At 36.7% G+C, this 24766-nt stretch overlaps 2 pseudogenes; both read right to left on the reverse strand.

The window, feature by feature from the left end:
* Positions 1-11407: 11407 nt before the first annotated feature.
* Positions 11408-14762, reverse strand: LOC137806816 (putative pentatricopeptide repeat-containing protein At1g12700, mitochondrial; annotated as a pseudogene).
* Positions 14763-18389: 3627 nt separating this feature from the next.
* On the reverse strand, positions 18390-19131 carry LOC137806823 (UPF0481 protein At3g47200-like; annotated as a pseudogene).
* Between the last annotated feature and the right edge of the window lie 5635 nt (positions 19132-24766).

The raw sequence follows: 24766 nt of genomic DNA on the forward strand, positions 1-24766 counted from the left end.
ATTCACACAAAGAATTTTGTTAAACCTCAAAAAAATTTCAAAAACCTCCCTTAAACAATTCACCCCCCTCTCGTTTAAGGCCATATATTCTAGCAATTGGTATCAGAGCAAGGTACTTGAAAAATATTCAAGTTTGATCCTAATGTTTTTTTTCTATGGCTGAAAAACTACCTTTTAGGGAGGGTGCCTCAATTAACAGGCCACCTTTGTTTTGTGGTTTGAATTATCAATTTTGGAAAGTTAGAATGAAATTCTTTGTTGAATCTCTTGATAAAGGAATTTAGGATGCAATTGAAAATGGTCCTTTTATTCCAAAATTTGAAAAGGATGAATCTTCTATTGAAAAATCATGGTCCCAATGGACTGATGCTGAAAATAAAAAGGCCAAGTTTGATTGCATTGCCAAGAATATCACAACCTCTGCTTTGAATTAGAATGAAATTTTCAGGATCTCACAATGTGCATCGGCTAAGGAAATGTGGGATACTCTAGAAGTCACCCATGAAGGAACAAATGATGTGAAGAGAGCAAGGAAACATACTCTAATACAAGAGTATGAGATGTTTAGAATGCTCAAGGGAGAATCGATTGCTGAAGTACAAAAGAGATTCACTCACATCATCAACTATCTAATGAGTCTTGGAAAAACCTTTGACAAAGAGGAGTTAAACAAATATTCTCAAGTGTCTTGATAGATCTTGGGAATCTAAAGTCACGACTATCTCTGAATTAAAGGACTTGACATCTTTGACTACAACCTTCTTGTTTGGAAAGCTTAGAGAACATGAGTTGGAGATGAATAAACTCAATGTTCAAGAAAGTGAAGACAAGCATGTAAGGAACATTGCTTTGAAAGTTGCCAAGCACAAGAATAAGCAAGACTCAACTGATGAAAGTGAGGAAGAAAATCTTAGCCTGTTGTCCAAAAAGTTCAGCAAATTCTTGAAGAGAAACGGCAACAAAGAAAGGTATGGAAACAAGAAAACTAGTGATTTATATTCTAACAATTATACTTGCTTGTGGAGAACAAGGGCATATAAAAGCTTATTGCCCAAATAGAGAAGGCAAGGAAAAGAAGTCAAGCAATAAGGAAAAGAAAGGGAAATAAAAGAGAGTCTATATTGCTTGGGATGAAAATGAAGTCTCTTCATCAAGCTCCTCATCAAGTGAAGATGAAAAATTCAATATGTGTTTAATGGCAGAAGGAGATGATGATTCAAGCAGCTCTAGCAGTGTAAGTTCTTATGCTTCCTTAAATGCTAAAAACTATAGCCAATTACTTCAAGCTTTTAAAGAAACTCATGAAGAAGCTAACTGATTGGCTCTCTCAAACAACCAATTGAAAGGGTTGAATAACTGGCTTGAAAATAGAGTCAAGACTCTTGAAGAAGAATTGGAAAAGTCAAAAATTGATTTTGAAAAACTTGAAATGCATTACAAAAATTCTTCTCACTTTTGTGACTCCAAGATTTGTAAAAATTGTAAAACTCTTAAGAGTAAGGTCCACTATCTTGTACGAACTGTGAATAAACTTTCAAAGGGTAAATCCAACTTTGAAACTGTCTTGGCATCCCAAAAATGTGTTTTTGGAAAATCCGGTTTGGGGTTTAATCCTCTAAACAAGAACAATGGGATTTCAAAGCCTTTTCAAAAGTGCTAGAAAAACAACCGATTGAAAGATCGAAACAACCGGTTGTTACATGCTTTTACTGCATGAAGAGAGGTCACTCAGTTAGATTCTGTAAAATTAGGAAATATTTTGTTCCTAAAGGTATTTTGAAATTGATTCCCAGAGGTTGTGAGGTTTCCAATGATAAAGCTGAATCAAAAGGACCCACATTTGTAAGGGGACCAAATCTTGTTGCTTGAATTTATTGTATTGTAGGGATACTAAGAGAAGCATGAAGTTTTGAGTTATCTGATCAAGCTTTTGGAAGAAAAGAAGTGTGTCTGGAACTAAATTAAGGGTATGTACCAACTCAAGATGTCTTGAAAGTCAAAAGAAGCATTCTTGATCACAAATAATGACTCATTGAAGGGACTTCATGACAAAAGGATAAGACCTTCTTTGTCTTTGCTTTTCTATTATAAATTCATACTAAATTCTTCATCTGCATATGAACAATTGCATTTTAAATTCTTCTTTATTTCTGCTTAAATCTCATACATTGTTGCTGCTGCAGAAAAACGACCGATTGTTTCTTCTCTGACAGCACTGCATAAAATTGATTTAATCTCTTTATGAATTTTATCTGTTGTAGATTTCTTTTCTAAAGGTTTTATGAGTCAATAAAGCAGTTATGAGGTCTGATTTGATTCAGAAGAAAGTTGTTTCTTGTCATAAAAGGAATATATTCCATATCTTGGAAATTCAAGTCACATGTGTTGACCATGTGTTTTTTTGCTCTAGGCTGACTTTTTTTCTGCAAAGGTTGAACCAGATTTCTACCTTGAAGACTGAAACCCACTACAACCAAAGGATCAAAGAGGGATTTTGTTTTGTCATAAAACCCTCTGCAATTGTTTTCCTTCACAAAATCAACCCGTTGGCTCATCTCTTGTTGCACCTCATATTCTTCTCTGTGTGTGCTTTTTCTCATTCTGATTTCATGGATTCCACTCCTCCATCATCAAAATGGTTTAAAAACAGGGTTGTGAGATCAGAACGACGTCTTGAGGGCTGGTTTTCAGGAGACAATGAATTGATTGAGAAATATCGCTTTGAAACAAGTAGAAAAGTGATAAACAACCCAAAAGTTGTCTCTTTTAGCTGGTTGAAGAGTCAAAAGCTGGATAATGTGAGAAGGCTTCTCAAAGAACAACTACTAAAGAGGTTCTTGGATATGAAAGGGAACATCTATTCGGATCTTATTCAGGTTTTCTACACCAACTTAAAATTTTGTTCAGGTTTTCTACACCAACTTATTCAGGTAACAATCTTGTTTCTCATGTCAAGGGTGTGGATATGGAGATCACTCATGAGGTGTGGGCTGCTGTGACTGGCCTAAAGTATGTTGGGTTGAGAATCAACAAAGGTAACATTGGAGTGGTGGAAGACTTCAACAAAGTTCAATATTACAAAAGTGGTTTGAAGAATCCTCATGCACAGTGATAAATTTTGTAAAATCACTGCTAGATTACCGTTTTTTTTTCGGCAGAATTACACATTGTTCGTATTTTATTTATCATTTTTTTTGTACTTTGAATTTTTTGTACTTCTTTTTTCTATGCTTTTATAACACCTTGAAGAACTCAAATCCAGAATTTCAGAAATTTTCAGTAAGCAGATAAATTGCAATAAATCGAAACAGTCAGAACGTTTTCAAGAAAACAGAGGAAACCTAACAGGAATGAAAAACAGAATCAAGAACTAGCAAAGACATAATAGAAATGATGTTGAAGAACTTGTATAGGTCTATTACACAAGTATGAACTCAATACTAAAAAGAAAAAGCACCAAAGGATCAAGAAACAAACACATATAACTGCACTACACAAAATCAAGAAACAAAAATTACAACAAAAGGACCACAAAGAATTGATGACATTTTTGGAGCAACATGACTTTTGACAAAACGTATAAGGATTCAAAAATGAAAATGACACAAACACAATGTATCAACAACAAGAAAACAGCAAGAAAATACCCAAAAATAAACCTAAAACAGAAAGGTAACAACAAGAATGTAAAGTTCTTGAATTAAAAGTGCCAAAACAACTCAAACACAAACAAGAACAAACCTAAGACTCATGATACCACATGATATGATTCCAATAGCAAGATATAGATGTTTCATAGACATTATATGGAATCAACTTGAGTTGGAATATGAATAGGCACTTTTCTAGAATTGGATCAATGTTCTTTCATTCAACAACTCACCAAAACTTGAACCACCAAACCAAAACTCATGTAGAAACCCATTTCTTGTCAAATGAACCGATTGAAATGCATAAGAAAGCAAAGGAACCGATTAAAACTATCTAGAAAGACAATGAACCGAACAAAAACAAGAAAGAAAGCTAATGAACCGATTAAAATGGCTAACAATTGAAATGAACCGAACAAAATAAGAGAAGAACCAAAAGAACCGAACAAAAGTGCAAGAAAAGCCTAAAACGTGTTTCTAGAGTTTATATGAACATGGAAATGGATGAATAGGATGGATAGGAGAAAAAGACTTATGTGGTTGGAGTCCTTGGAGAGGAACACGCCACTTGGAGGATGCAAAGCTCTAAGATGAGTGAGATGCCGCCACTTGAGGCTCCAAGATTGCTCTCAAGATAAGACTAGGTAAGAGAAGACACAAGTCTCTCAAACACTCACCAATTTGGGAGAATTTCGGTACTTTCAATATCAAATCTGTATTTAGAAGGACTCAAACCCTCCTTATATAGGAGAAGGACCGGTCATGAAGTACACAAAGCTTACACAAGATGCTAACCAAAGGTCCCTTGCACATTACCCACTTCTAGCGCCTATAGTGAGATATGAAGGGTCAACTACTAGAATGTTCTAAACTAATATCTAAAGATACTTTACATAAGAGGTATCTTTAGGTTCCCCTCTAAGCACCTTCCTAAAAACTATATATTTAAACATTCTACATTTTATACAAAAGATATTACAAAAAGAGAAAACATTTGACCACTACTTCCTAATTCTTTAAATTTTCTCATTGTAATCCTTTGAGGTAAAAAGGATGATGAGCTAATATCCTCTTGAGCACCTTCATCTTCGACATCTTTCCCTTCTTGATCTTGATCTCCATCACTAGTGTTTCTCCATGGGGAGCTCCAGTGCTATTAGTGAAGAAGAAAGATGGTTCGTCACGTCTATGCATAGATTATAGACAATTAAACAAGTTAACAATAAAGAATAAATATCTTCTTCCTAGAATTGACGATTTGATGGATCAGTTGCATGGGGCAGTTGTCTTTTCTAAGATAGATCTGCGCTCGTCACCAAATTTTAGTTGGAAATCATTTAAAGCACATTCAACCATCAAAACAAAATTTTGTTAGGATTTTCAAAGAAACAATCGGTTGAAACCACGAAACAACCGATTGTTTGGTTTGGCAGTTAAGTCAACCAAACGTGAACAGTTTTCAACCTTTTCAAAACTCCTAAGAGTAAAACAACTGGTTAATTCGACAAAACAACAGGTTCTTTTCCACTTAGTTTGAAAAACACTTTATTTCAAAAAGGATTTAAAACACATTAGCTTTAGATTCAACAAAGGAGTGGATTACAAATAAAACTACCCAGATCCCTCCCAAAACACAGCAGCAACTCATCCTTGCATCAAGCACAGAGGATTTGGATTCTTCAAAGCATAATTTGAAATCTTCAAAGCACTTGATCACACTTGATCAACAGTACCTTTTTCACAGAGGTCGGGCTCCTCATTGCGATGATCTTCGCACACTTCTTAGGGTTTGCCTCTATTCCCCGTTCAGTGAGGAGAAACCCCAAGAATTTCCCTACTTCTACCCTGAATATGCATTTTTCAGGATTTAGCTTCAAATTGTACCTGGCTATCATGGTGAATAGCTCTTTTAAATCAACAATGTGTTGGTTTTTCTCCTTGGAGGTTACGACCATGTCATCCACACACGCATGCACGTTTCGTCCAATCATGGGGGCGAGAACCCTATCCATCAGCCTCTAGTAGGTTGTTCCAGCATTCTTAAACCCAAAGGGCATCACCTTATAGCAATAACTAGAGACCTTTGGCATGAATGTTGTCTTGCATTCGTCTCGGGGATGCATCCAAATTTGGTTACACCCCGAGAAGGCATCCAAAAAGCTGAGAAGTCGGTAGCTTGACGCGCTATCCACCAAGGCGTCGATGTTGGGCAGCGGATATGAATCCTTCGGACAGGCCTTGTTCAAATCCGTGGAATTGACGCACATTCTCCACTTCCTGTTGGCCTTCTTGACCAACACCACGTTTGCCAACCACTTAGGGTACTGGATTTCCCTTATGTGGTTGACACTCAACAGCTTTTGGGTCTCTTGCCTGATGACCAGGCATCTTTCCTCGTTGAACTTCCTTCCCCTCTGTAGGATAGGTCTAACCTTTGGATCCATCGTGAGACGATGGCACAGAAAGTCAGAGTCGAGTTCGGGCATGTCCAAGGCAAACCATGCAAAGGCGTTCAAATGTCGTGATATGACTTCGGCGATCTAGTTTTGCATTTCTTGGCTTAAGGACTTGCCAAGCTTGAACTTCTTTCCTCCGATCTCTCTTTCCTAAAACTCGCCTGTAGGCTCAGGTCGCTTTTCCCGGGTGATCTCCGTGCGGGTGACCCCTTCTACCTCCTGGGGATGGGCGGTGACTGCACATACCCCTATTTTAGTCTTCAAGCTATTCTCGTAGCATTTCTTTGCCGCCTTTTGGTCGGACTTGATGGTAACTACCCCTCCCTCAAGGGAAAGCAACTTCATTTTCATGTGCCTCGTCGAGGCCACTGCTCCTAACCTGTTCAGGGCAAGTCTACCTAGGAGGATGTTGTAAGCTGAAGGAGCGTTAACGACGAGGTATCTGATGTTGATGGTTCGAGATGAGGTGTCATCCGTGAAGGTTGTTCTTAACTCCACATTCCCCCTCACTTCTACCTGATCTCTCGTGAAGTCGTACAAACAGTCGCCATATGGTCTTAGTTGGTCGGCCAATAACTGCAATTTGTTAAAGGTTGACCAAAACATTACATCGACCGAGCTTCCTTGGTCGATGAGGACTCGGTGTACCCTTCTCCCTACCGTGACCCCCAAGATCACCACTAGGTCATTATCATATGAGACCACATCTCGCGCCTCTACTGCCATCACTCCTCTAGCATACATTTTTCGCTGGGAGGCGGTGCATCCTCCCCCTGAGAACCCCCTAAAGATCGTGTTGACCTTGCCATGGACTGGCACTTTATGTCCCTAATCCACTGCTGGGGTCACCACCATCGAGGCTTCTTGACCTTCCTCTAGATATTCCTTCAGGAAACCATCCTTCACCAGATCAGCCAATTGGTATCCCAGTGCTATACAGTTTCTCACGTTGTGCCCAAAGGCTTTTTGGAACTCGCACCAAGTGCCCTTACTTGGCCCCAAATTCTTGTTACTTTTTGGGGGGAACTTCAACTTGTCAGCCACGTTTGGGATGGCGATCAACTCCTTGTGGCTCATTTTGAACTTGTGTCGACAGGGAAAGTCTCCCTTCACTCTCGCCCTAATCAAATGCTTTTTTCAATTCGTAGGGTACATGTCTGATCGGTGATCTCTTCTCCATCGCAGCTTTATGTACTCTCATGGGTTGAGCTCAGCTGCTCTCTCGGGGCTTCGTTGGCCCAACACTTCCTCGTTTTACTGTTACCTGTTCTTCAGCGTCGATGTACGCAACAGCTCGTCGCCGGATCTCACTAAACGTCTTCGCACGATTTCTTATCAAAGAATCGTTGAACGACCCTGACAGAATTCCCCGTCCAAAGGCGTGCACCATCAGAGCTTCGTCCTTGGTGTGGAGCTTTACAACCAACGCCTCAAACAGGTTCACGAAGCCCTTCAGGGCTCTCCCTGGTACTGCTTCACCCCGAAGAGTTCGAAAGAGATAAGGGGTGGAGCTCGGTTGACTATGAACTGCTCCCTGAACAATGTAGAGAACTGATCGAATGAGGTTATGTGTCCGTTAGGAAGACCAATGAACCAATCCAATGTCGTGTCTGCGAACGTCCCCATGAACAGCTTGCAATGCATGGCGTTTGTTCCTCCAGAGATCATCATCTAAGTGTGGAAAGTAGTGATGTGTGCCTCCAAGTCTTCGGTCCCTGTGAAAGTAATTTTGGGTGTCATGAAATTCGTTGGTATCACGACATTCATGATCGCCTGGGAGAACAGCATGGGGCAAGCTCTGACTGAAATGGGCGGGCTTTGCTCCCCCGCTGCGTGTTCCCCTAAGCGTTGTGGATCTCTTCGTAGCGCTCCATTAGCCCTGCGTAACTCTTGATTGCTTTCTCGCGATGTGTCTAGCTCGACCCTGAATTGGTCTTGTCTATAGGCCTGCTCGGCCCGTACCTCAGCCGAAACCCTCTCTAGGTCAGCCTTGGATGCTGCCACTGCTTGCTAGATAGTGTTGACGGTTTCCATGAGTTTTTGTAAGGTGGCATTGTCACCTTCCTCCTGTCCAGATGGACCTTGTCGAGTATTCCTCATATCGCCTGGTAGCTTGATCACAATTGTAGATAGGACCTAATTTTATCGGGCCCCACAGTGGGCGCCAAATGTTCTTGCCTGTTGACCTAGTCGTTGGTTGACTCTGGGAACAAATTGTGACTCCGTCTGCCCCTGCTGGAATTTGCTCTTTCCTTTGGATGTTGGAACGCGGCTCCGTTTGAAACACAGGGGGCTCTACCTGTTGATTGCACACTGACGATCAAGTCAGTATAGGGCTTATAGAAACAATGAGTAAGTAAGCAAGTAGTTTTAGTCTTAGAAACGGTGTACCTTTATTAGGGATCTCAAGTCCCTTTTATAGACTACTTTTAGGTTACTTCTTGTAACAACCCTTCTCTCATGAGAACCTTATCTCGAGTGAAAGTAGGTTTGATGGGAGGAGAATCTGTTACAATGCGCACAATCTTAGTACGACAACCGCTAGAATCTTTCCTCCTTGGAGTGCATAATCTTAACAGCATGGCCGCCAGAGTACAAACTCATGTACAAACATCAGGGGACCCATTTGTCCATTGTAGCGTACAAGCCTTTCACGTATCATGCATGCATCTTATCCCTAAAACCCTAGCACTCTTGGACTTAGGCATTTTTAGAGAATATTTTATTTGTGCTAGACCCGAATGTACTAAACACACCACTCGCACTTTTTCGCTGACCAGGTCTTATACACCTTTAGTATATGAATGAACCTCAACGCATCCATACCTAAGGCCCACTTACGTCGTCCATTAACTCGACCAGACCACCGAGTTGACCTGCTTGACACAGGCGTCAATGTCCGATCACCGAGCACTCAGACAAATCTACTTACATCTCAGAATGTGACTTATAGTCGTTCAAGTCATGCATTGATAGGTTCAACTATTGCAAGCCAATAGTTCAAGTTGACGACACATTCTTGATCGAAAAATATCACAGAACTTTACTGACTACATCTGTCAAGATGGGAACTGAAACATTTTTCTGTTAGCTTTCGCCATTGTTGAAGGTGAAATAAAGCATGGACATATATGGTTCTTCCAATTGTTACGAGCATATGTGATGCCTCGGTCAAATTTATGCATGATTACCGACACAGGAACAACAATACTATCAACTTGGAATCTCCATAAGTTTCTTGGGAAGGAGATGATCTGACCTTAATGTATTGCATACACCATATAGCATCCAATTTCAACAAAAGGTTAAAAATGAAAACTTAAAGCGACAACTAATAAACATGTGTAAACATTCCTTAACTTCCATCACACAATTCACTAACTTTTCCACTAATCCCCTTTTTGAGAATGTGATAAGTTATTAGATGAAGCAACCGACTCTACAAACAAAGTTATCGATAATGAGAGCAGAATTTCGGCAAGCAGCCTCTTGGATGGATCAAATATAATTAGAAAAATGGACTCAGACCTATGACGGGGCAAGAGGTTTGACCACATAACAACAAATCTTGTTGAAAGCATGAAGTTTATTTTCAAAAGGGCATGATTCTTACCGATTTGTGCTCTAGTTAAGACCACATTCGAAAGAACAACTACTCAATTAGCTACAACACTTGGTGCATTTCCCCAAGGGTGTTCTAAAGTTCCTCTACCAAATTGAAGTACGAAGTCATCTCCAAAGATTTCGGTCAGAGAAGGCAAATGCCAAATGTGAATACCTCCCGAAGCAATAGGCAAAACACCTGTAGAGAAACACAAGCCTAAGTGAAATAATTACCACGACTTCGATCTTTTTCAATAAAATCATCACACAATAAGTCAACAAAACCCAAAGCGATTTCTCTTTCCCCTTCAAGTTGACCTACTACGGTACCGGAGTGAACATGATCTCCAGCAGAAAAATGTAATGCTTTAGCTAGGACACGAAAGTGCATATCATGATTCTTTTGTCTGTCGATAACGGCATGCATTGCATGGTGTATATGAAGAAGTAGACCATTATCCCGACAATAATGAGCCAAGCTAGTATTTACAGTGAACCCTCATGTTAAATAATCATGCATTATGATAGGAATGCTTAATTCTCTGGAGAATACAACTCTTTTTATCATTTCTTCGCATGTACCCACAATTGCATTCAAGTAATGCCCTTTGATTTCACCTGTTTCAGCCTGTACTTTATAAATCGCTTCACCATAAAATAAGAAATGGTCTCTACAACGCATAAATGATTGGGAATTCACATTTTCATCATCTTTTGTAAAATCAAGTATTCCACGAAGACATTCATAAACTACTCTGTCATAACTCTTAGCGGATAGCTCTAATTTAGGTTTAATAGTACATCCTAATAGGGGAGGACCATACTTGTTCAATTTATCTCTCTCAACTTGGATTGCATGAGGCAGACCTTGGAAAGTTTTAATATAAGCATCTTGGTAATGCATACTACAAGCAAGACACTAATATTCAAAATATATAGTCGCCTTATTAAGAACGAGGCACAATATGTTATGTGTGGTGTGCAAAAATATAATTGAGAAAATTCAGAGTTTGACGTTTAAGAGATAGTCACTCCCCAATTTCAACTTCAACGTCAACCTATGTCCTAACTAATTTTCAATGTCACTCCTATCTAATATATCATTTTTAATATATTAAAAATACCTCGGTATTTATTTTTATATTACTTCACTTTAGACTCAACAATACAACACTATATAAACAATAAAACAGTAATTGTTTTCATGGATGAAAGCATAAATGTTGTTGTTAACCAAGTGAACTATTACGTACATTTGAGGGACATTTTAGTCCAAACCAGTAACATATGAAATCTAAACACATTCATATTTGGAAGTGACTAGAGAATTCACAACCTAAATTTGACTAACAAAAACATATTTTACCGAAACTTCTACCTACAATCATTTAGGACAAATGACAAAACATATCTTGTCCAAAGTTCTAAATACAATGATGTTTTGAACTATCTTGGAGTCTATGCAGTATCTGAATCTCTCTCTATGGACATCATTGTCTTTGAAAAAAAAGTGTGACTTTTCATAATAACTCAAGTTTCAATTTCTTATGATAAATTCTTTAGGCAGTTAAACCAAGATAATAGAAAGGTTGGATCCCACCATTAAGAGGCCTGGTTGAGTGTCTAACATTATGAAGTTTCTCAAAACTTGATATAAACCAACTCAGATAATGAATAGACACTAAATGCAAACAAAGTTCAGCTTAACAACATCTCTTGAGATGCATTATCTCCTTTATTAGCAGATAAGAAAGGTGTAATAAATTCAGTTGTGACAGCATCTACTTTAAACCCTTTTCCTTTCATTATTTGGAGATGTTTTCTACACCTAGAAATATCATATTTTCGCAACAGTCCCTGCAAAAAAGACGTTATAAGAGTGTTTATTAGGGGTGCACCCATTCCCTTCCATTCTCCTAAGCAACTCTTCAGCATCATCCAGCAGTCCTTCTTTACAGAGACCCTTAATCATTAGGTTAAGTATGCATCAGTTGTCAACCCTTTTTCTAGGACACAAGAAAGAAGTTTCCTTGCATTATCAACTTTTCCTTCTTTGCACATTCCATCAAGTATGATACTGTAAATCACAATATCAAGATCCAGACCACTCTTTTCCATCACTGTGAACAACGACACCACTTCAGAATCAAGCCAGCATTTGAACAAACCATCCAACACAACAGCACAGGTGTGGAGACTAGGAACCTGGCCATGCCCTTTCATATAAAAAAAAACAACTCCTTTGCAGCCAATGGCTTTCTCACTTCACAGAACCCACAAATAAGAATGGTCCAAGTGACCACATCAAGATCCGACCCTTTCCGAATCATTTCACCCATCAGAGACATATCAACCTCCTTAACCCTACACCATCCATGAATCAACAAATTATACGTCACAACTAAGGGTGGGCAAAAAATCCAAATTACAAAATTCAATCCATAATTATCCAAATCCATATTAGTTTTAATCCATTTAAATGGATTTATCTTAAATCCAAATCCATACTTTTGGATTTTAAATCCAATCCATTTAATTGGATATGGATTAGATATGCATTAGATACATTTTTGGATTATCCAAATTACATTTTGGGTTGGATTTTGACTTGGCCCGATCCAAGTTGAGCTAAGACAATTCGAGTCGATGTCGAGCAGAGCAGGCCCGAACCGATGTCGAGTCATTCGAACCCAGGTCGTTGTCGAGTGTCCAGACCCGGGCCGATGTCGAGTCGTCCAAGCCGAGGCCGATTTGGAGCTGAGCGGGCCAAGGTCAATATTGAGCCGAGCGGGCCCAGGTCGATGTCAAGTCGAGCGGGCCCGGGCTGATGTCGAGTCAAGCGGGTCTGGACCGATATTGAGCCGAGTGGGCCCGGGTCAATGTCGATCCGAGCGGGTTGGAGTCGATGTCGATCCGAGCGGGCACATACCGATCTCGAGTCGTACGAGCCTGGGCCGATCTCAACTCGTGCGGGCCGGGGCCGATCTTGAGTCGTACGGGTCCAGGCCGATGTCGAGTCGTACGGGCCCGTACTGATCTTGAGTCATACGGGCTCGAGCCGATGTCGAGTGGTACGGGCACGGGTCGATGTCGAGTGGTACGGGCCTGGGTCGATGTCTAGTGGTACGGGCCCAGGCTGATCTCGACTCGTACGAGCCCAGGCTGATCTTGACTCGTCCGGGCCCGAGTGTATGTCGAGTGGTACGAGCCCAGGCTGATCTCGACTCGTACGGGCCCAGGCTGATCTCGACTCGTACGGGCCCAGGCCGATCTCGACTCGTACGGGCCCGAGCGGATGTGGAGTCGTACGGGCCCGGTTCGATGTGGAGTCGTACGGGCCTGGGCCGATGTCGAGTCGTACGGGCCCGGGTCGATATGGAGTCGTACGGGCCCGGGTCGATGTCGAGTCGTACGGGCCTGGGCCGATGTTAAGTCGTATAGGCCCATAATAATGTTGAGTCGTACAGGCCCGGGCTGATGTTGAGTTGTCCGATCCCGGGCCTGATTTCTAGTCGTCTGGGCTCGGGCCGATGTCGAGTCGAGAGGGTCCGATCGATGTCAAGTCGTCTGGGCCTAGGCCGATGTCAAGTCGTCCGGGCCTGGGCCGATGTCGAGTCGTCCGGGCATTTGGGTCGTCTGGGTCCGGGCCGATGTTGAGTCGTTCGAGACCGAGTCGATGTCGAGTCGTCCGAGCTCAGGATGTCGAGTGGTCCGGGCCCGGGTCGATGTTGAACCGAGTTGGTCCGCGTTGATCCACGTCCAAATTGAGTTGGATTAGGCCCAGTTCGAGTCAAGTTAGTTTGTGTGGATATCAAAATGGATGTAATGTATTTGACAAAGTGGTAATCTAATTAAGAAAGTATATTTAATCTAGATTCAATCCACTTTAAATGGATTTAAGAAAAATCCAAATAAATTTTATCTAGTTAAAATGGATATGGATTTTAAATCCAATCCATTTATTTGGATTTGGATTGGATCTAGATTGGATTTTGAAAAATCCAATCCATGATCACCCTAGTCACAACACTCGGCAAACACCTCTCCCCCTCGCTAACCATCAATCCAAACACCCTCGTCGCCTCCTCCATCCAATTCCTTAAGCAATGCCCGCCAATCAACGATTTATATATATGTAACAACATTTGGCTCCACACCAGTCCTAACCATAAAACTCATCACATTCTTTGCCCATAAAACCAACCCTTCTTTGCAAAAATCATCCACCAGAATCGAAAACACGTTTGCACGTCTGCTGCAATCCCCTTCTCCACTACCATCTCATTACAAAACCACCCCCTCCCTCCACCAACCAAACCCATCAACAAACCCTGAATCAAGCAATTGTGGAAGGATTAGGAAAATCCTATTGATTGCAATTTTCTCCAGACCCCCGGGAAAAGCATGAAAAAAAGGCTCGAATGGTACGATCCCGCCGTCACCCCAGAATGAAAGGGGCGATCTCGTAGTTCTTGGTCTGTGAAGACTCACAACATTAGGCTCAACAATAACACACATCTCACAAAACAACTCAAAAGCCTCATTCACCAACCTTGTCTTTCAAAGCCCATCCAAAATCGCATTATAAACCACAACATTAGGCTCCAAATTTCTCTCAACCATCTTCCTCAAACACTCCACAGCACCAGAAGTATCCGCAATTTTACACAGACCATTAACCAACTCCCCATAAGTTCGAAAATTGCACTGATACCTAAAGTTTCCATTTTTTCAACCAACCAAAGGGCACGATCCATATCCCCTTCAATTCAAAGGCCGTTAACGATGGTGTTAAGCGTCACCAGCGTGGGTTCCACGCCGATTTTGGTCATGACACCTAAAACGGCAAAATGTTGAGAGTGCACACGTTAGCACTTTCGCTTAGCGATTGGAAGCTTTTGATGAGGGAAATCGTCGTGGCATGGTGGTGCGATTTCCCGACGAGACCGAACAAGAGGTTGAAGTCTTGGACGCAGGGAAAGAGGCTTCAGGTTAGCATTCTGCGGAAGAAGTCGAAGGCAGCGGCGGCGGTGGCGGTGGTTTCGACGGCACAGATGATTTATATGATGATAGAGACATTTTAAGTTTAAAATTCGCCATGGTTCTTATTTTTGTCTATAAATAGTTTTATCGCATGAATTAAGGCAATTGCTTCCTGTACCCGATCAATTATGATCGGCACCCGACGAATTTTTAGAAATTCCATTGTGTCCTTCTCTTCTTCACTTTGAAAAATAGTGTATGGTGAGTTGCAGAAGGAACTTTATTTTCTTCGGGTGATGCTTTGAGATGCAGAAGGGGAGGTTTTACTGGGGTTGTGCTCAGATATCGTCTACAAAGCCTGGTTTTCGCATTTCAGATGCAGGCGTCCGGAAGTAGATATTTTACTCCAAATATGAAAATGCCCACAACTATATTCCGCACACAAATATCCAGAATCCATTCACACCCTTCCGAATGAAACCATCGCAGTCCACAACTACTACCTTCCGCGTCCAAACATCCGAAAGTGATTTAAACACTTCTAGATCAACGCAGCAAACAACTTGATTCCGCACAACAATATCCAGAAGTCACAAAATGATTTCCGCCTAAAAATGTTCACAACGCAACGCACACGCATACCTTGTCTTCTCCGATGCCTTCTCCGATGCCTTCTCCGGTGCCTTCGTTCACTGTCGCAGATGATGCTCAAACCTTCGCATAACAGTGGACGACCTTCAAGCTTCTGGGTTCATCTTTGTTCAAGCCTTCGTTGTAAGTGCGAGAATGCGAACCACGGTGTTAGGTGCGAGAATGGCAGAGACGAAGTTGGGTGTGTGATTGGGTGCGAGAATGGCAGAGACTGAAGTTGAGTGTGTGATTGGGTGCACAAAACAATTAACCTAATTTCATTTTCATTAAGGGTACTTTGGTACTTTCACAAACGCAATTGGGTGTAGGTTAGGTTTGATTGGGTGTAGGGAGAATCACCCATGAATGAAAGGTATTTTTTTTAATTACCATCTTACGAGGTTTCACATTTTGAACCATCTTACTCTATTTTCCCTCTAAACGTTGTATTTTAGTTGTTAAATCTCTGGACTTACTTCTATTTGGTAAAAACTCTGTAACATTAAAAATTGATATATTAATTATAATATTAATAAATTGGAAAGACCACAAATTTAATCCTTATAAAATGTTACCCTTTCCAAAATAAAAATTATGAATATCTATCAATTTGGTCTTTAATTTAATATATTTACTAATATTAAAATATTAATCTAAAGAAATTTTTAAATATTACATAACATAATTTTATAATTTATAGGATTATTTTATAATTTATAGGATTATTTTAAAATTTATAGGAATTATTTTATATAATTTATTTATTATTCAATAAACTTTGCAAAGTGATGAATGTAAAACGGAAACTCAAAATTAAATATATACTTATAAAATGGTATTAATATACTGGGCCCATCCTTCAATTCTCTTGTCACTCAAAATTATTGTTATGGCATATCAAGAATAACAAGTATAAATATGAACCATATATGTGATTCATAAGGAATATCAAGAATATTTGATTGATAAGGATCTAATTTCAAAGATAAACATTCTAATAACAGAAAATAATTAGCTTAAGATTTTAGTTGTTTTTAAGAGTTAACAAACTAACTCTAAGGATTAACCAACTAACTTTTTTATTTAGCTTATTCCAACCGATCCCATATTGTTCTAACTAATAAAATAAGAATTAATTTGATAATTGAAAATTGTAAAACATATTATTGATGTACAATATTAAACAAAAGCGTACAGCTATTTGTACTGTAAACTTGAAAAGAAATATTCTAATAACAGAAAATAACTAGCTTAGGATTGTAATTGTTTTTAAGAGTTAACAAACTAACTCTTAGAGTTAACAAACTAATTTTTTTTATTTATCTTATTCCAACCTATCCCATATTTTTCTAATTAACATAATAGTAAACTTCTCTCAAAAGTTAAAAAATTGATGTTATCCTAACCAGAGAGATAATATCTCACCATCTAAGGTTGTTGAACTAAAGTTTTCTAATAAAGAATATCAAGAATATTTGAGTGATAAGAAATTAATTTGATAATTGGAACTGTAAAACTGTATATTATTGATGTATAATATTGAACAAAAGTGTACAACTATTTATACTGTCAAACTAGAATGAAAATGGACTTAAAATAGTTGTTTTTTTTAACAAAATAAGAAACAACCAAAACTAAAATTATACAAAAATAAAATAGAGAATAAATTAAGTGTAAACTTTGATATAAAATGAAGAGATATTGGTGATGTTATATTTTTTTAAAAATGTATTCATCTTGAGTAGTAAGAAAGATACGTGTAACACCTCAAAAATACATCTAACTAATACAATACAAATCCTGCATATTTATATACAAGTTTAGAGTTTTCCAAAATTTTCCTAATATATGATTAAAATTTATATAATACAAATATTTACAATATAAGGTTGAAAAAAAATTATTGTAAGAAAATCAAAAGGAATTGGTGGTATAGTTCATAACAATATGATTTTTTTTTAAATCTCATTTGTTTTTTTTTTTTTTTGGTTTATGATGATAAACACATTTTAAGTTTTAAATTAGCCATGGTTCTTACTTTTGTCTATAAATAGTTTTACGCATGAATGAAAGGTATTTTTTTTTAGTTCTTTTATATTTTATTTTTTCATTTTTATAAGTGTGAGAAAAATCAAAATTATTTTTGTAAATTTAAAATATTTTAAATTGTATAATTTATAAATTTATTTTGATTTTACAATTGAAAATTAAAAAATATATTATAGATTATCCTAGATCTCAACCGATTTTAAGATTTTAATTGTTTTTAAGAGTTAACAAACTAACTCTAAGAGATAACAAACTAACTTTTTTATTTAACAGAATAGTAAACTTCTCTCCAAAGTTAAAAATTCGATGATATCCTAAAAAGAGAGCTAATATATCTTATAATGAATATGAGGTTGTTGAACTAAAGTTTTCTAATAAGGAATATCAAGAATATTTTATTCATAATAAATTAATTTGATAATTGGAAATTGTAAAACTATATATTATTGAGGTACATTATTGAACAAAAGTGTACAACTATTTGTATTGTCAAACTAGAATTGAAAAGATAAACATTCTTATAACATTCTAATAACAAAAATAAGTAGCTTAGTATTTTAATTGTTTTTAAGAGTTAACAAATTAAGAAATTAACTTTTTTTTATTTAGCTTATTCCAACATATCCATATTGTTCTAATTAACTGAATAGGAATTAATTTGATAATTGGAAATGGTAAAATTGTATATTATTGATGTACAATATTGAACAAAAGTGTACAACTATTTGTACGGTACAACCAATACCTTCACATCTTCTTAAAAGTTAATGAGAAAATTTAGAATCCTTAGATATTGACTAATAATGTTTGTATGTTGAATGTGACAATGCTCAAATGCCACTATATTTTTTAAGAATATTTATGTGTAGTTATTCATATTCAAGATGGGCAGTATAAACTTACCATCTGAAATAGGTTAAGTCAAGTAAGTCTTTATTATCTATTTTTGATAGTTGGCTTACCTTTTCATTCATTTGGTGTTCCAACTTGAAGGTTTGATGATGATATTAGATAAATCTTAAAAGATCTGTGAAGTGCATTGGACAAAAGGTACCAATTTCAAGATTCCTAAAATAGTTGAAACAAATATCAAGAAAGGAGGGAATAGTAGATTCAGTTTTGTGAGGTTGTAAAATTATTCAAGAACAAAGAATGGGAGTTGATTTTCTAGTAGTATCAAGTCATTCTGAATATCCCTTAGCATCCATTGTTTTGTCAACAAAGGATCTCTTCCCTCCACATCATATGTATGCAGTCTTAGAAAAAGCTCAATTATGATGCAATCATGTTTAAGAAATCATCTCTATTATATTTAATAGGATCTGCATAACAAAATCGAATATCTTCTTCCATCTCTTTCATTTTGACAACAAATTCTCTCATACCTAGATGTGTTCGATTTAGAAATCCCTTTGAGATATTTGGGTTTATTCTCTTCCATTGTCTCAAAAATGTTGTCTACTTTGTGATGATAAGGGCCAATAGAAACAATTTGAGGGGTAGACTTTGGGGTTATTTTCAAGAATTCTTGGTGGTATCCTATAAATGCATTGCTTATGGAAACCATCCTCTTCAAGAGGTTTCACATTTTGAACCATCTTACTCCATTTTCTCTCTAAAAGTTGTATTTTAGTTGTAACATTAAAAATTGATATATTAATTATAATATTAATAAATTGGAAAGATCACAAATTTAATTCTTATAAATTGTTACCCTTTCCCAAATAAAATGGTATTAGTATACTTACAATGTGGGCCATCCTTGAATTCTTGTCCATAAAAAAAAATAAGTGATAGACGAGCATTAATTGTTGTTATGGCAGAAAAGTATATATATGAATAATAGACATGATTCTCTTTCTTAATGTCTGCTTATACGAGTGATATGTCTTTATTTTGATGCTCTTTATTCTTCCTTGTAAGTCAATGTAAATGCAATTTAAGTTGGACACTCAACTTTGTTAAGACGATCCTGTTGGGAATTAATTTGATAATTGGAAATTGTAAAACTGTATATTATTGATGTACAATATTGAACAAAAGTGTACAACTATTTATACTGTCAAACTAGAATGAAAAGAGAAACATTCTAATAACAAAAAATAACTAGCTTAAGATTTTAATTGTTTTTAAGAGTTAACAAACCAATTAACAAACTAATTTTTTTTATTGAACTTATTCCAACAGATCCCATATTGTTCTAATTAATAGAATAGTAAACTTCTCTCAAAAGTTAAAAATTTGATATCCTAACAAGAGAGCAAATATCTCACAATCTTGTGTACAACTATTTGTATTGTCTAACTAGAATGAAAAGATAAACATTCTAATAACATAAAATAACTAGCTTAGGTTTTAATTGTTTTTAAGAGTTAACAAACTAACTCTAAGAGTTAAGAAACTAATTTTTAATTTAACTTATTCCAGCATATCCTATTGTTCTAATTAATAGAATAGTAAACTTCTTTCAAACGTTACAAATCTGATGATATCCTAACAAGAAAGCAAATATCTCACACTCTGAGGTTATTAAACTAAAGTTTTCTAATAAGGAATATTAAGAATATTTGATTAATAAGGAATTAATTTCATACTTGCAAATTGTAAAACAGTATATTATTGATGTACAATATTGAACAAAAGTGTACAATTATTTGTATTGTCAAACTAAATAAAAAGATAAACCTAACAGAAAATAATTAGCTTAGGATTTTAATTGTTTTTAAGAGTTAACAAACTAACTCTAAGAGTTAACCAACTAACTTTTTTATTTAGCTTATTACAACAGATCCTGTATTGTTCTAATTAACAGAATAGGAATTAATTTGATAATTGAAAACTTTAAAACTGTATATTATTGATGTACAATATTGAACAAAATGTAAACTAGAATGAAAAGAGAAACATTCTAATAACAGAAAATAACTACGTTTTTTAAGAGTTAACAAATTAACTCTTAGAGTTAACAAACTAACTTTTTATTTAGGTAATTCCAACCTATCCCATATTGTTCTAATTAACATAATAGTAAACTTCTCTCAAAAAGTTAAAAATTTGATGATATCCTAACAAGAGAGATAATATTACATCATTTGAGGTTGTTGAACTAAAGTTTTCTAATAAAGAATATCAGTAATATTTGACTGATCAGAAATTAATTTGATAATTGGAAACTGTAAAACTGTATAACAAAAGTGTACAAGTATTTATACTGTAAAACTAGAATGAAAAGAGACTTAAGTAGTTGTTGTTTTTAACAAAATAAGAAACAATCAAAACTAAAATTATACAAAAAAAAAAAAAAAAAAATTAAGTGTAAACTTTAATATAAAATGAAGAAATATTGATGGTGTTATATTTTTTTTTAAATGTATTCATCTTTAGCCGTAAGAAAGATATGTGTAACACCTTAAAAATAAATCTAACTATTAGAACACAAATCCTACATATTTATATATAAGTTTAGAGTTTTTCAAAAACGTTTCTAATATATGATTAAAATTTATAGAAATACAAATATTTATAATATAAGGTTGAAAAAAATATTATTGTAAGAAAATTAAAAGAAATTATTGAGATAGTTACATAACAAATGATTTTTTAAAGTCTCCATCACTATATTCTAAACGCGTAATAATACGTAATAATATTCCTATTAATTCAGTTGGTGGTCAAATTCAGCTGGTGATGACGCAATCTCATTTTAAGATTTTTACTGATTCAATTTCGCATTAAAATTACTAATATTTCAATACTTTAAGTCAATGTAAAAGCTGGACACTCAACTCTAACTAACAGAACAGTTAACTTCTCTAAGAAGTTAAAAAAATTTGATGATATGGTTGTTGAACGTGTTTTCTGATAAGGAAAACATCTTATCTACACAAGTTTCACAATCTTTTTATGATTTGCACTAAAAACAAAATGAAAGATTTAAGATTCATTTGATATTCATTTAATAATGTATCACTGAGACCCTATAATTACAATAGTTGAAGCATGTGTGCATTTATGAGCATCTATTAATTGAAAAAGAAAACATTATGGTAAGAAAATCAAAAGGGTGGTGGCATAGTTACATAAGAAACATGTTTTTTTTTTTAAATCTCATGTTATCTTTTTTGCATTTATCTTATGATGATAGAGTCTAAGTTTAAAATTCGCATGGTTCTCATTCTATGTTCTAAGTTTAATTCTAAAGTATTTCTTTTAGTTCTTTTATACTTGATTTTTGCATTTTTATAAGTGTGAGAAAAATCAAAATTATTTTCGTAAGTTTAAAATATTTTAAATTGTATAATTTATAAATTTATTTTGATTTTATAATTTAAAATTAAAAATATATATTATAGATTTTACAGTATAAAAATAATTGGAGAAAGCCGTATGAAATTGCATAAAAGAATATTTTTATATGTGTCAAAATATATGAAGAGTCTGGGATAAAGCATAAAGGTGCAAAAATAAATTGTTTATAGTGAATACTATGTAACCTTATGTTCTTCTCTCACTGTTCTTGCTTTCATTGATTCATTGTTAGCGTGGTTCTTCACCTTTCGCAAATCTAGGGTTTTCCTTCGCCATCTTCCACCAATAGTATTAAAAATTATATCTCTCTATGTAACATTTTTTTATAATATATAAAGTTAAAACTAATTAATGTATATATATATATATATATATATTTTGTATGAAAAAATAATAAAAAAAGTGTTGTATGCAAATAATAAAACATCAAGTTAATTAATAATTTTAATAAGTAAATCAATTTTAGTTTTATTATAAAAACTTAAAGTTCTGTGATTTAAAAAATAATGTTTTTTTGTCAAAAGTTTAGTTAGCTCTGTGAACCAACCCAAAGTCAGGGTAAATGATACTGAAGTTTCGCAAATCAAGTTTGGCATTTTCTTCTTGCACTTAATAACTTCTTTCTGCACCTTCATAATTCTAAAATAACCCTTTTGTAAAAAGTGCTGGGTTTATTTTTTTTCATTTTGTTAATTGCAAATTCGTAGAGTTTTAAAACTCTAAAATTGAAAATATAAAATTATATTATAAATCTTAGAATTAGGATATAATTGGTAAAAATGGGATGAAGAATAGCCGTTATGATATTGGACAAGTTGAATATTTTCTTCCTTGCACTTTCATAATTTCTTTTCGCACCTCAGTAATTCTTTTCAGATAGGAGAGGTTGGAGAGGGTGAAGGCGCAGAAGCGAAGGAGCTTAAAGGCGTAGAAGTGGGTGTGTGCGTGGCCCAGAGTGGTAAAGTTGCTTCTGGTGGTTCACATGATTGCACTTGCTCAGTGTTTCCAACACATGTTCTTTCAGGTTTCGCTTCATTTGCTTTTTTCTTTTCTAAGACCAAGAACGTCAAATTCTTATAAAACACCAGTTGGTCACGCCGTTTCATCAACAGCAATCTCATTTTAATATTTTTACAATTTCATTCGATTTCACATATTAATTATTAAAATTATCAATATTTTAAAATATTATTAAAAGTATCTAAATTGTTACTTTAGTATCTAAATTGGAATTTTTAAAAATACTTTTGTAAACTAAAAGAATAATAAGTAATTAAGTTAAGTCTTAGTAAATTATCACTAAGTAATGAAGTTCCAAATTTAAAATGATCTGGATAAGGATTGAGAATTTTATGCAGGTTTACAAGTATGTGTATTATTTGGTATAAGTAATAAATCAATGGGTTTAAATAGATAATGGAAATTAGATAGTTAATTTTTTGCTTTAACTAAACTTTTAGTTAGTTTAAAAAAAATGGAATGAGAATAATAAATGAGTGGGGCTATGATAAATTAATTGGGTATGAGGTTAAACAAAACCTACTCTTATATTAAAATCTTAACAAATAAGGGAATGTAAATAGAAATTTGAAAATTTCCTTCCTTTACATATTTTCAAATTATCTTCTTTTACATTTCTTTTGCATCTTTTAAAATTATAATCTAAATATTTTTTTTATTTTCTTTGATAATTTTTAAATATAGAATCTAACACGATCCTAAATAGGTTGTGTACCGGTACGGAGGAGAGATCGGGACCCACCCGGCTGCCCGATGCCGTGTCAGCCTGACCGAGACCATGAGAACCTGGCCGAAACCTTTTAAGACTTGGCCGAACGGCCGGAGCAGAAACCTTTGAAGACTTGGCCGAACGGCCGAAGCAGAAACCTTTGAAGACTTGTGCCGAGAGGCCGAAGCCTTTGAAGACTTGTGCCGAGAGGCCGAAGCCTTTGAAGACTTATGCTGAGAGGCCGAGGCCTTAGAAGGCTTGGCCGAAACCGCCAAAGACCACAGGGATTTGGCCGATGGCTGACCCGCACCGTGGGAATTTGGCCGATGGCCGAACCCCATTACAACTAACGCTCAGACCGAGATCAGTGAAGCTAATCCATCATCAAGAATTAGGTAATGCAACCCTAAGCGGTATCCACCTCGATAAACGGTCCCAACAAGGTAGGCCCACTAGAATAATATAAATAGCATGCATTTCAAGGAGTAAGGTATGTCATTATTACTGTTCACCTACCTGAGAGCTAACCACCCGCTTTACTGACTTGAGCGTCGGAGTGCCTTCGCAGGTACCCCCACCATCCGGTGTTCACCCGACGACCGAGTCCCGAGTGCCGAAAGATAAGCAGAAGGAAGAGAAGGATCCCAGTTCATCACTCAACCACCTGCCCGACCGAAGGAAGGAGAAGAAGACTTCAACAGTTCTCTAGGTCCCATCTCCCTAGCAGGAACAATTGGCGCCCACCGTGGGGCCGAGGGAAACTAGCTGAAGGAAAAAAGTAGATGGTTTCGACAAGAAGCATGGAAAGAATGACTGAAGCCGACCAGACAATGCTGCTGCTGTCTCTCCAGAGGGAAATGGCCGAGATGCGAAGAAAAGCCGAGGAGGCCGCTCAGAAAAATGAGCAAGAGCTGCAGGTTCTCCGCAGGGAGAACGAAGATATGAGAAAGAAGCTGGGGGAGGGAGGACCTTCTGTCATACCGACGAACGTGGTTGGCAAGTCCTACACCTCTCCCCCCAACCCGGATGTGGCCGAGGGGACGAGAGGCCGACCCCCTCCCCGCGAGACTGAAACGGGCGACGAGTCGTGCCTAATCAGGTCCACCCGGACGACCCTAACGGCCGACCCGAACCGTCGTCATCCCTTTACAAACAACATCATCGAAGTCCCACTTCCTGAGAAGTGGAAGGGTTTCAACCGAGACCGATACGACGGGTCGACCGACCCGGACGAGCATATGGACGCCTACACCACCCATATGAGTCTCTACACCTCGGACGACGCCGTCTTGTGCCGAGTGTTCCCCACATCCTTGAAGGGTGCAGCCCTTAGTTGGTTCACCAAGCTCTCACCCAAC

Source organism: Phaseolus vulgaris, chromosome 11 (genome assembly GCF_000499845.2).
Source record: "Phaseolus vulgaris cultivar G19833 chromosome 11, P. vulgaris v2.0, whole genome shotgun sequence".
Lineage (NCBI taxonomy): Eukaryota > Viridiplantae > Streptophyta > Magnoliopsida > Fabales > Fabaceae > Phaseolus > Phaseolus vulgaris.